The sequence below is a fragment of the Lathamus discolor genome, chromosome 3 (genome assembly GCF_037157495.1).
Source record: "Lathamus discolor isolate bLatDis1 chromosome 3, bLatDis1.hap1, whole genome shotgun sequence".
Taxonomy (NCBI): domain Eukaryota; kingdom Metazoa; phylum Chordata; class Aves; order Psittaciformes; family Psittacidae; genus Lathamus; species Lathamus discolor.
Genome location: NC_088886.1, coordinates 90026004 through 90038749, shown reverse-complemented (window position 1 = coordinate 90038749; position 12746 = coordinate 90026004). Strand labels below are relative to the sequence as shown.

The 12746-nt window shown below is 37.3% G+C and overlaps 1 protein-coding gene across 19 annotated transcripts in view; it reads left to right on the top strand.

Moving 5' to 3' along the window:
• B3GALT1 (beta-1,3-galactosyltransferase 1) overlaps positions 1–12746 on the top strand; it is a 204269-nt gene that overhangs the window by 61990 nt on the left and 129533 nt on the right. For 9 of the 19 annotated variants that reach the window (XM_065670490.1, XM_065670494.1, XM_065670486.1 and 6 more), the window contains one exon: positions 1310–1399. The exons of 9 other annotated variants lie outside the window; for them this stretch is intronic. The gene's annotated coding sequence lies outside the window, so the exon portion shown is untranslated. The remainder of the gene's footprint in view (positions 1–1309; positions 1400–12746) is intronic. One more of the 19 variants, XM_065670492.1, reaches the window with a different exon arrangement.

The window sequence follows — 12746 nt, the reverse complement described above, 5'->3', positions numbered from 1 at the left end:
TCCCAGTTCATTAGGATGTAGGTGCTAAGGGAAACCTGGGAAGTTTTGGCTTTCCAGAGTTTTGTATCCTCACAAGGTAGCAGAAACTGGCACTGGGTACTTTTGTGCACCTAAGTTGCTGTTCTGGGGTCTCCAAGCTTGCTCAGATGAGGGACAGAGGTCCTGTATAGTAGAAGCAATCATATTGGCAGCAAGATCTTCAACCACTACAGCTTTTCTAATGTAAAGATGATAAAAAATGTGATGCACGAGGCAACCTGTTTTCAAGAGGGAAATGTGATAGATAGAAATCATCTACCATAAGAAAGGCAAGTACAGCATCTAGTGATTTAACAGTAGTAGAAGACAATGATACAGCTGAAAACTTCACTCTATATTTGACTACTTATTACTGAAGGAACCCAAGTATAGAGAAAAACTGTAAATGGGTTTCAGATTTTGTTTGCCTTGCCAGAGACATTCTGAATAGCAAAGACCTGATGCAGCAAATGTTCTCTGAAGGGTGGTGCAAGGATAGATTTAATGATGTTTGCATGATAACTTGATATAAAAGTAAGGATAAAAATAGAGAAGAATAATAGCCACTCTTTAAAAAAAATCATTTAGTATGCCAAGTGTGTCTAAACCCATGTGTAGTGCTAAAACATTTGTTTTCACATAGGTGTCTATGAATAGATGAGGTACAACTTTCACAAAACAATGGCAGTGTTAAGCTTTCCTAAGGAAATAACTAACTCCATCTTACGTTGTGGGTTGGGGGTTTTTTTAATTCTTTTTAAAAACGAAGTTCAAGTGGAAGGACATTAAAGCTATAGTTGCAATATTTCTGTGACCGTAAAGGCAGTCAGTGTGTTAGTGTGAAGCAAGTTGTACGTTAAGTCTGATGAGGTCTGTGGCCAAGGACACTCCAGGCAGAGCTAAAATCTAAACCCAGGAGGCTATTTTGTTGACAACAATAATCCCAGATTACACCCATCTGTTCAAAGTTACACAGGAAAGTTTACAGGTATGAGGCCTGTGAAAAAATATGGTTTTGAAAACTCATTCTGTTTCTGATCTTTCAGGGTGATAAATGCACTACTTTGAGTTTCAGTAAGGAGATTTTAGTGTTTCAGTAAGAGCAAGGATGAACTTACAGGGGAACATTTTAAATGAGCAACATTCCAGTATGATTTTTTAAGACAAATGTTAATTTTTCATTTTATGACTACTTTCTTTCTAGAAAAGTTTATACCAACTTCATACATACAGAGGCTGGGAAAGGTAGTATTACTTGGGGAACATTTATAGATGAAACTTCTCTTGACAGGCAGCAAGTTATTGCAGTATGTTATGCGAAGTTTCTCAAATTCAAATGCAAACCCACAGACAGAAGACAGGAGGACTTACAAAAATTAAGGTACTGTAACACTATTTCACTCATCTAGGTAGGCTGAATGTGTAAACCCCTTTATATTTAGGGTCAGTAATGGATTTACTGAAGTGTGGTTCTAGATTCTAGGTTCTTTTCTGTTTCAAAGTTTTCTCTTTTTGCTCCTTTTGCTAGACAACTCAAAATATGAGCATCAGTAGCAGAAAACCAATCAATAAATCACCTTTACAGAGCAAACACAGAAATACTGGAGGAAGTAAACTTAGGGATAAATGCCTCCATTTTTTCCAGATCTTAGAGAAATATTTTTATTTGTGCCATTTACAGGCAATCTGGTTACTATGCAAGCTGCTGGAATTGACTGTAATCATTGTACTATTGTATAAAGGTAGGGAATAATTTTTTTCTTTGATGAATGGAAAGCAGCAGTTAGAGGGAAAATTGTTCTCTTTTCACAGGATGTTATTGACATAGCCAAGGAAACAAGTCTTAGGCCATGAAAGTGAATATTGTAGGTTTGGCAGATGAATGATAAGACAAGGAATCCCAAAGCACTTCACACAGGAAGAGAGAATATTGCCTACTCTCAAAACATTCTTATTCTATGGATTTCCCTGAAAGCTTCTTTTAAATCGTTATTAAAGTGACCAGAATTCTAGGAAAACAGGGACAACAATCCTAGGCATATTGTCAAAATACTGAAAAAACACAGAGCAAAAATGAGTTGGATGCACTTTTATCCTAAGCAATGTGTTGATAGAGAAAATATTTCATTATGTCAAAATGGAATACAGTAATAATTGTAAAAATATAAATATATGCATAAATGTATTAGGGAGTCTTGTAAATATCAAGAAGTGCATCCATTTTTTGTTACTGGAAAGAGCCTTCTACATTTTTATTATCTTTCAGTCAGGCTATTAAGAAATATGTAGCACTACGTGTTTGCAGTTTGAAAACCAGATCATAGAATAGTTAGGGTTGAAGTGGACCTTAATATCATCTAGTTCCAACCTCCCTGCCATGGGCAGGGATACCTCTCACTAAACCATGTCACCCAAGACTCTGTCCAACCCGGATTTGAACATCACCAGGAACGGGGAATCACATCAAATTGTTTCAATAATGAAAACTGTAGGTGCGTCGAACCCCAAAGTTGCATCATTAAAGGTGCTTAAGCATATTTTGAATGGAACTTCACATTTCTGAGTATGAAGGCCTGTGCAAAAGCAGTTAGAACAAAAAATGTAGGAGATTTCTATGGGCTCTTAGCTTTAGGTTACTTTTCTCCCCATTTATGTTGAGAATGGGTCTGCTGGCTAGAGGTGTGAAGCAGGCCCCGCCTCTTCCTGCTTCTACAGTAGTTTGTTGGGTTTTTTCTCTTTTGTGAAGTTTTACCATGCCTTTCCGGTCTAAGTAAATCACACCAAGAACAAGAGGTGAGACTTTTTTCAAATGCCTTTAACAAATCCTACCGTGTTTTTAGAAATGCCACATTCAGTGATAGCTTTTTTCTTGTTTTGTTGTTTGGTTTTTTTTTTCTTCAGATTGCTTTATTCGCTTTCTGTTGCAAGGGGAATTATGCAAGTCTGTGAGGATAAACATAGGTTTAAATCACATATGTCATACATTCTTCTGGGCAGCTGCATCTCATAACCTGATTTTAGTTTGAGTATGAAGCATCATAGATGGTCTCAAGGCTACAGAATTCACCTAAGTCCTGGACAAGCAGTTTCACTGATTAAGATGTTGCAAATTTTTGTTTCCTATCAAGCCTGTATTTCTCACTGTGCTGATCTCTGGCTTGGTAGGGTTCAGCTTTAGCCTGTCTTCTCTGTATAGATATATTACACAAATTAAGAGAGAGCGTACCATCTCTTTCTAGCTGGTAGGTCCACATCTCCTCATGCAAAAACCTTATCAGTTTATAACAACTTAGAACATCAGTGTGGGTTTCTGGTTTTTGTCATTGTCTATTTGTCTCTTCTTCATTCGTCTCTTCTCAGTGGGGTGAGTGATAAGGTCTTAATTTTTCTACTGTACATCTTTCTACAATTTCCATGCTATCAAGGATTTTTTCACCTTGGCTCCCCCAGAAATGACAATACCCATTAACTTTCATTGAGCCAGGAAATCTTTGAAGAAATCCTTGTAGGATATGTGTTAGGAATCCAAGCTGATGCAACAGAATCCAATAGAACATCATGAAAAGGCCTACAACACTTAATTTTTCTGTGCTTCAGAACAGTCAGTAATTTGGGACTGAATCAGCCCTCTAATTGACACAAACTGCATATATTCCAGTATTAAAGTAGAAATAAGCTAATATTATGTTTAAGACACTAATTTGGGAAATCCTTTAGTCACTCCCATGAATTTTAATACGTAGTTCTTGTTAATGCATTTTCTGTAATTAATTTTGACAACGGATGCTAAAAAGAACAGAGTTACTAATTCATTTCAAAATATGCATGAGCAAATCCTGAAATTTCTTTAATTGTAGGAGTTCTAATATGGGTATGTTATTGATGAATAATGTATGAACAGTAGGAAAAAAGTTATTTATGGTAGGGAATGTTTATTTAATTTTGTTGTTAATGAAGAATTTACATGATTTTGAACTTTTTTCTCCCCTGAAACCTGTGTACTTGTATGGAATCCCAAGCTCTGTTATGGTGAAAAAGAATCCACACTCTCTATGTAATATTTGAATTAATTTTAAGCTGATTATGGTAAGAAAGAATGATGTAGCTTTACTTTTAGCAACCTTGTTGCAACTGGAATATAAGTATGACTGATAGCAGAATCTGTCACTTGAACTTCTGTTAATGTCAGGAAGCATTTCAATGCACACTAGAATTTAAAAAACATTATTAATTGAAGTTTTAAAGATTTATGATTATGGGCCTTATAACTTGAAAACAATACTATAAAATGTAAATAATTAATTAAAATGCTCAAATATTTCACAAGGTTAAGAATTTGCTTGCTTCTGTTCCTGCTAACCAGGTTGGTATCTAGCAGTACTCCATACAATCCCATTCTGAAATCCTTCCCCCAGCCATAACATTACATTACCATTCCTTAATATTCCTTATTTTTCTGATCCTTTTATCCATCTGGTTACCTAGATATTAATGTTTTGTTCTGACTACAAATTGCTTTTTTGTTCCAAAAAATACACTTAGTCTGGCACTACTGCTCCTAAGTTACACCATTGTACCGCCATATTTAGCTTTATCTTTGTTCTTTCGCCAAAAGAAGTGCGTAACAGGCTGTGCAATCTTTGAACAACGATCCTTGTAGTATGGATGATTTAACATCAGCATTCCAGGAGAAGTAAGGAAACATACTATCTTCGTTTGAAATGCTTATATCACAGCTACAAAAATGTTCCATGAGCCAACAGATACAAATGATGCCAAATACGCTGCAGCTTTCAATTTCCATTGCCAAGAGTACATTTTGATCTGGCCAAGATCAAGTGGGTTTCTTTTTATTTCTGACAACACAGTGTGCTGGAAAAGTTGTGTACAGCTTTTTTGAAAGAATACAGCTGCAAATCATAAAATGTTTTATTTATGATTATTTGATTAAACTAATGCACTGAATATTGTCATCACGTTCCAGCCCTATGAAAAATTTGGGCTCCAGCAAAGATTATTTATTGTTAGGAAGGAAATTAGTAAATACAGTCATTGAGTATTTTATTCACTTTAAAAACATGCTTCCTATTATCAAAAGTGATGCACAGTGTACTGCTCACAGGGCTGGCATGACATCTCAAGGGCTCCAGAAACCAAGTAGTTTCAACCTCCAGATGCTCATTTCTTTTTCCATTGTTTCAAGAACTCAGGGCAAAATTCCTTTCCCCCTGTAGTTTTACTGAAACCATTTCTGTTACTGTAGAGATGAACTAAGTACTATATTTTACCCCTTTCTCTTACACTTTCAATCCTTTGGGACAGATTTTCTTTTATCTAATGTTGCTATGTCTGTCTGCGTTGACCCGAGTAAGGGGTGCTGATTACTTTTATCCAGTTGAAGAGCAAAAAAAGAAAGGGGGGGGGGGGGGGGGAACACACAACCCTTGCAGTATTGTGTTGGAAATTGTTTTTTGATGAGTGTAGTCCAGATAACTCTTCCATGCATGTCAGATGCTTCTTGATGCCATCATGAGTTAACATGAAGACACCTCAACTTGTGAAAAGGGCAGCCTTGACCTTTTAGTTCCATCAACAGGGTATTTTACCTCCCATAGGCTTCCAGGCTGAGCAGGACTGCAGCCTGGCTGACTCTGCAACTAAATGGCTGCTTTTGATATGTGTGGACAGCTGCTGAGCAGGGTGATTGTACCTTCTCTTCCCAGATTTGCATGGCAGTGCAATGAGTCCGACTGAGCCAACCGGAAATTGTTTGTTTTGTTTGTTGGTTGGGGGTTTTTTTTGCTAGGTTATGTTTTAGCCAGATTAATCCATTATATATATGGTTCAATTGCCTGGCTGTGCAAATGCTAGCCCAGTGATGCAGGGCTGGCCATGAGTAGAGGGAGCAGTGGGAATCACACCTCAGTGAGGGACTGCACTCAAATGTGATAAAGGTGACTGTACACCTACAGCTGAACTACAGCATCTTGTCTTGACAAGCAAAAAGAAGGGCAGATGAGGTGATCTGCTGTTAACTGACATGAAGCTATCCCATATTTCCCATACACATGGGAAGTTCACAGTGAATTCAACTTCTTACTGGCCTAGGTGGAACTGAAACACACTTAGTTGTCCTTTTTCTGATGTGAGAGCAACTGAATCAATTTCTGGCATGTTTCTCCCTTTTGCTCAAATGTATGAAGTTAAATTAGTGATTTTTGTTAAATAAAGGAGGTAGAACAATAATGGATCAGAGTAGAAGGATTACAATGACAGAAATGTTCACATTCAGAAAGAGGCAGAAAGCAATTCTAATATTGAGAAAGAGATAAAGGGGCAGAAAATGGAAACAGCACAGCATATCTATAAATAACTTCCAAATGAATATGCTGTATATGGATCAGATGAAAACATTTTTACTCATACAGAGCTCCTAACATATCCTCTAGGCAGAACGAGTACTCAGATAACAGATACTCAATATTTCAGGTCAGGATTTCTAGTAAGCTGCAGGTGATGGAGTTCTTATAATCTGTCTCTCTACGAACTTTTTAAGTTCATAAGAAAAAGGCATCAAAAGGAATACAGAAATCAGAAGGAATTGTGGAAAAGAATAACAAAAATTGAGAGATGAATAAACTCAGGCATTGACAAAAGAGCATTAAAGTAATTACAAGAGGAACAGTCCCAAAGTAAATTCATAACACGTATTGTGGGTTAATATCTGTTGTAAATTACTAGTGTACATTATAGAGTATAATGCCACTACTAAAAGATAAAGAACATATTAAAGTGCGTATTAAAAATACTACTGTGGCAGCCATTGAGACAAATATATTAACACCAGCAGGTCAAAGGAGGTGATTTTCCCTCTCTGCTCTCCTGAGACCCCACCTGCAGTACTGCATTCAGTTCTAGGGCCCGCAATGTAAGAACAACATGGAGCTGTTGGAGCAAGTCCAGAGGAGGGCCATGAGGATGATCACGGAGCTTGAGCACCTCTCCTATGAAAACAGGCTGAAAGCTGGGCTTGCTCAGCCTGGAGAAGAGAAGGCTCCAGGGAGACCTCATAGCAGCCTTCCAGTACCTAAAGGGGCCTACAAGAAAGCTGGAGAGGGACTTAAAAACAACAAAAAACCCCAAATGTAAAATAATGCTTAGCTTTTAAAAGTAAATAATACATAAATATGACTGGTTTGCAATAAGGGTGTTTTAATGTAATTACAAGTAATTGTTTTTGTAAGTACAGCACATATCCAACATAATTTGCAGAAGTGCTGAACTTTTGCTGTTCTTTTGGTAGTATTTCTCTTTTGTAAGGTACAGGCACCTGTGATCATGGCCTGTGTAACTTGAGTACTCCAGTAGAGATAAGAAAATGTGACACCAATAACCCTCTTGGTTTTGTTCCTGTTTTACCCAACTCCTAACCCTGATGCTCTTGTTCCCACTGAGATCCAATATGCCTCTGCAGAACTCCTGCTGTTGTCTCTTCCCCATACAAATAAATACTAGAGTGACATTTCTTAACCCCTCTACAGATGGAGACAACATTCACAAGACTGGTAAATGACTGAATAACACAACAAACAAACAAACAAAAGAGTGATACTATTAATATTTAATATTGGCTGTGGTACACAAACTTCCCATTTTCCCATAACCTGACCACTCAGAAATGAGAGACAAAATCTGAAGTAGTAGCAGAGTCCTGTTGTTTATGGGAGACTATTTGCTGCTTGTGCAGAGCTTATGTCTATTAGCTCTACAATTTCAGTTCAACTTCCTTAAAACTTGAATCTGTCTTTTATTATGATGCCACAGCAGCGAGAACAGGGTAGAAAACATACTCTGAATTCCCACATTACAGAAATGAGAATTTTCTCAATAAATAATATATCAAAACCTGGAGGACCGGATGAAACGCAAAACTTGAAACTGTGCTCTTGCAGAGTTTAAAATAGCATGAGCTCATACTTAGTACACAATTATTATAATTCTTTTATGATGCTGTCATGGGAGGCTGCAGAGGGTGCAGCCATTCACTGGAGCATGGGTCCTCACTTGCTAAGTAGTCCAACATGAAAATACTTCCTACTTTTTTTTAAGGAAGAGTATATTCTAATAGGTGGCTTATTCTGTCTCATACCAAAATCATTTCAAGGCAGTAGTCACAGTAGTGTGCTGTAATGATTCGATTCAAACTAGATTGAAACTATCCCTACAAGGACAGAAAATGTCTGGGTGGATGCAAATAAGACTCTATTTGCTATTATCATTATGATTGTGTCAGAGCTTCCTGATACACTATGGATGAGCTACTTTCCCCCTTAAATGAGCTAAACTCTGTTGAAAGAAATGTCAAAGTTTGAAAAGGTAGCTGGGAATAGAGTTCAATACTGCACTGTCTTGGAGAGGCCATGACCCAGCACTGTAAAAACATGTATTTGTTCAATCCCTTTACAGAGTTCACAACACTACTACTAACTGTACCCTGTAAGACTATGGTGAGGTTTCTTGCTATGTTAAAGTCTCTTGGAAAGCAGAAGTCCAATGGTGAAACACAGCCTTTCTGCTAATTTAGTATTTGAAATAAGCATCAAAAGTGTACACAGCCCTTACACAATTTATAACTTGTTCCAAAATTATTAGAACACTCTAATTTACTTAATCTTGAGAAAGGTCTTGGTTTTTACAGTATAAAATTGAAAAACATCATAAAAGGAAGACCATTAAGTAATAACTTTGACCTGTGTATATTTGCCTGTGATTCAGGAGCCTTCTCTTTTTTCTTTTTTTTTTTTTTAATGGTTATTAATTAGGAAAAAAATAATAGTCTTGTTCTGATTTTTGCTTCCTGGAGGCAAGAGGAGAAAACCAGCTTCTGTCAGCTGACAGCCTCATGTGAGCAGTCATAAAGGTGACCTAGTTAGGTGGTCATGACACAGCCTGACTCTCATCTCTTCTACAGTGGAATGCCAAAAAGTATTTCTGAAGTTTCTTTTTGGCACAGTTGCTTGCATAGCCTGAACTCTAGAGAAAAATAAACAAGAATGCTAAAGAAATTGTGCTTGTCTCAGTAAGGATGCTTTCTCCCCTCTTGACACAGACTATGAGCCTGTGAGTACTAGCCTAGCTTAGCTGTGTGTTAAACAACAGCTTAATCATTTGGGTTCTCAACAGAGCTGATTAAAAGCTTTTTGTCAAAATATTTTTCAGGAAGATATTATATGCTCATCATTATCAAAATCTCTCAGTCAATGGATACTTGCAAAATATCATTTATAAAACCCAAAACTGATGCTTCTTGAAATTTCAGATTAGGATTGAACTACTGCAGCTAGGAATATGTCCTAGTCTGACCTTTAAAAAGGGACAAGCAAACTACTGTGTATTCTTTGTTTCGAAAGAAGTTTGTAAAGTCATAAAGAGGATCAAAATCCTTTTGACTTTACTGATAGAAAATTATTTGATTCAACCCAGAGGATTTTGGTAGGGATAAGGATTCATTCAATTAAATATTTCAGATTGCCTTGTTTTCCATTTCGGACCTGAAAAGTTTAAGTAGTTGATTTTCAAAGGAGTTCATTTGTAATGAAATAGAAAATCTGATTCCTCTATTTAAACTTTAGTTCAGTGTTAAATGTAGCTAAGTTGCAGTTCAAACTAGAATTAATTACTGGCTTTATCAGCTAAATATAACACATTTGTATTGATAGTTTAGACAAGAAGATATCTGAATACATATGAAACCCGCTGTTTCTGCAATTTGAGGATGAATCAGTAGGAGGACTGAACAAAGAAAGATAGTACAGTCAGTCTTCACCTGACAGAACAAATGGAAATCTGTATCTCTACCAGAATACTGTGCAGCATAAATCACAAGAGAGAAAATAAATACGAAAGACCAAATAAAAGAGAGGCAGCACACTGAGCTACATGTACAACTGAAGAAATGAAAGGGAACCGAAAGCTACGTATCACACCAGTGTAATGGCAGAGAGCAAATTATGCAAACAATCTGCAGAAAGATTCAGAACACTGGAATATACCAACAGGTTTGTCTTTGCCACAGAAGCAAAACCTCGGAATTGGTTCATACCATTTATAGCAGTTCCAAGCATTCTATAACACATCTTCCATGGCCTTTTGCAGAACATAAAAATTGCTGTATTTTGTAATTTTAAAAATCCCCCAGATCTATGTGAATTATGATCTGAGTGTCTGTGGAAACTTAAGAACACCAATGTTTTATTTTCTCCTTAGTGAATTTTATGTTCTTTCAAAGGCACTAATCTGATGATAGCAGTATGCTGTTTATCCACTGAATGCACCATCACACTCTACCAGCATGCCTAAAATCTGGAACTGGAGGAATCGATTCTAATGCAAATGAGAGTAGTTTGGTTTCCCTGAATACTGAAGTAAGTCCTTGCAGCTGCTGAGACTGACAACATGATTGCCATCTGTCCAGCTAGGAATGTGGCAACGATGAGCAACACAGTAAAAACCCCAACCTACTAGCTCCCTAGCTGTTCTCTACTCAATGCACTCTGAGTCTCATTATTAGGAGGTGAGATGGTCTGCGCTTCAGCCAGCACAGTCATCTTCAGAAGCCTGCAATGCTGCTTGCATTTCATTTATGTATTAGAATGAATATAAGGAATGTTTTTGCAGGTGAGCTGCAAATGTTCTGCTGCCAATGAAAGCCATAAGAGGCTGACCCTCTTTATAATGACATTGAGTCAGTAGTGTGTGTGAAACTCTTGCCCCAAAAGTGCATGTGAGGCATAATCTCTCTACTTGTGGATTTTGTGACCTTACAGAAAAAATAAATTCTCATTGTTCTTCAGTGTATTGAACTTGAACAGTGGTTCTCACAACAGCATGGGTATGTGTTAGCTTTCACCACATGTGGGATCCAAGCATTCTATTACGTGAATCAGAAATGCTGTGAATCTGCTTTGCCATGTGAGGAAGAAGGAGTGTGTCTTTTAGCCGGGCAGTGTTTGGAGGATTGCCCATGGCTGTAAAGTTGCACTGGCCTCTTTCAGCCTGGAAGCTGATGTGGTTGACAGATCACAGATAAAACTGCTGACTTGGGCATATAGGATCCAGGTGCAGGACTTACTATGAATGGATGGTATTCATAATTCACTGCAGAAGGCGTGAGACAGGAACAAAATGGGAGAGGCTCAGTCTATGACATTTCATATAAAGGTCTCAAGAGCAGTAACTGCTTGAACAACTGTAGTTGATTTTCTTTATTCTTTCTTCCTTTTTCAAATTTTGAGTGGATCTTTTTCCCCTCCAACATTTTTTTTTTTTTCCATAGGATTTGTCCACTTGCCTGCTATTAACTTCCCACAAGTTTCAGAAACAATAGGGGTAATGAGTCTAAAGATAAGGATGCAGTTAACATCAAGTCATTCTCCTTGTTGACCAGTAAAAGTAATAACAGAGCTAGAACTCAGAACAATAAAGAGCCTCTTAGCCAAAATATTAGTATTTGGAATTTAGTTGCTTTAGTGGTGCAGTTTTTCCTAATAGAAAAACATGCTGAGATGCAAAAAAACTTGGAAAAGATAATGCTGTGCTCTGGCCAGTGAAAATGGATTCAGTGTGTTATAGAAACGTACGATTTCTTCCCAGAAATAGCTGATTTTCCTTGCTAGGTTTAAAAGATAATGCTGTTAACTTTCACCAACAGGAAGATATTGTCGAGAAATTTTTGATCTATTTCAGTTTGGTAGTGGCTGGAGTTGGTGTTCTAACAGACTTGCAGCTCTTAAAGGAGTTGTATGCATTAAAAAATGGGGTAGAGACAACTAAAGACCAACATTTACTCATAAGTTAATGTAACAATGTAGTAGAGGAACAAACTGGTAAGGAGAGCTCATTGGAGAACCAAGTATGTACAGTTGCTAACGTGCCTGAAGGGGAAATTGCAATATGGGAAGAGCACACAAGCTACTGTCAATAGTCATCATTCCATCTCGAGGAGACAGTGTTGAATTAATAAGAATGTCAAACAAAAATATATTTGCCCATCAAAAGCATGGAGACAGCTCATATCTGGCAAGACTAAACAGAATACCTCACCAAAACCAGTTCTGAACAAAGGACAAGTGATTGTTCTCACTACTGCAGGTAAACAAACAAAAGGAAGAACTGTGTTGAAAAAACCAGACAAGGTAGCTACATCAAGTATTTAGGATTAAAGAGTTAGGAAATAAATGCCTTGATAACAAGATTGCAGTGACCTGTTCATAACCTATAACTTTCTAATATGATTCACTTTAAAGCTACATTTCACAGTTCCAATTTGATTTCTAGTTGCAAGCATTTTGTCTATTTGAGAATACAGGACCCCCTTAATTTCATCTGATACTGGATGAAGCTCCTAAGTTTTTTCAGTATTAGATGTGCAACAAAACTATTGTCTATGCATGTTCTGTGGAATTTAGGATACCAAATGTGCTGGGGGGGAAGGGGAGGGGTTGGAAGTTTATTCTCTTCTTTACTATATTGTTTATTAGGTTTGCGATCTTACAGACTCCTCTAATAGCATCCTTATCAGCATTAACTGCATCCTCTACTCTGTGCTCCCAAGAGAGAATATTGAAGTAAGGCTTTGAAAGGGTGTTCAACTGTGCGACCACAGAAATCAAGAAAGCCATGGTGAGATGGCTTAGATACCTGAAATGACTGCCACGCGGCCAGTTTCA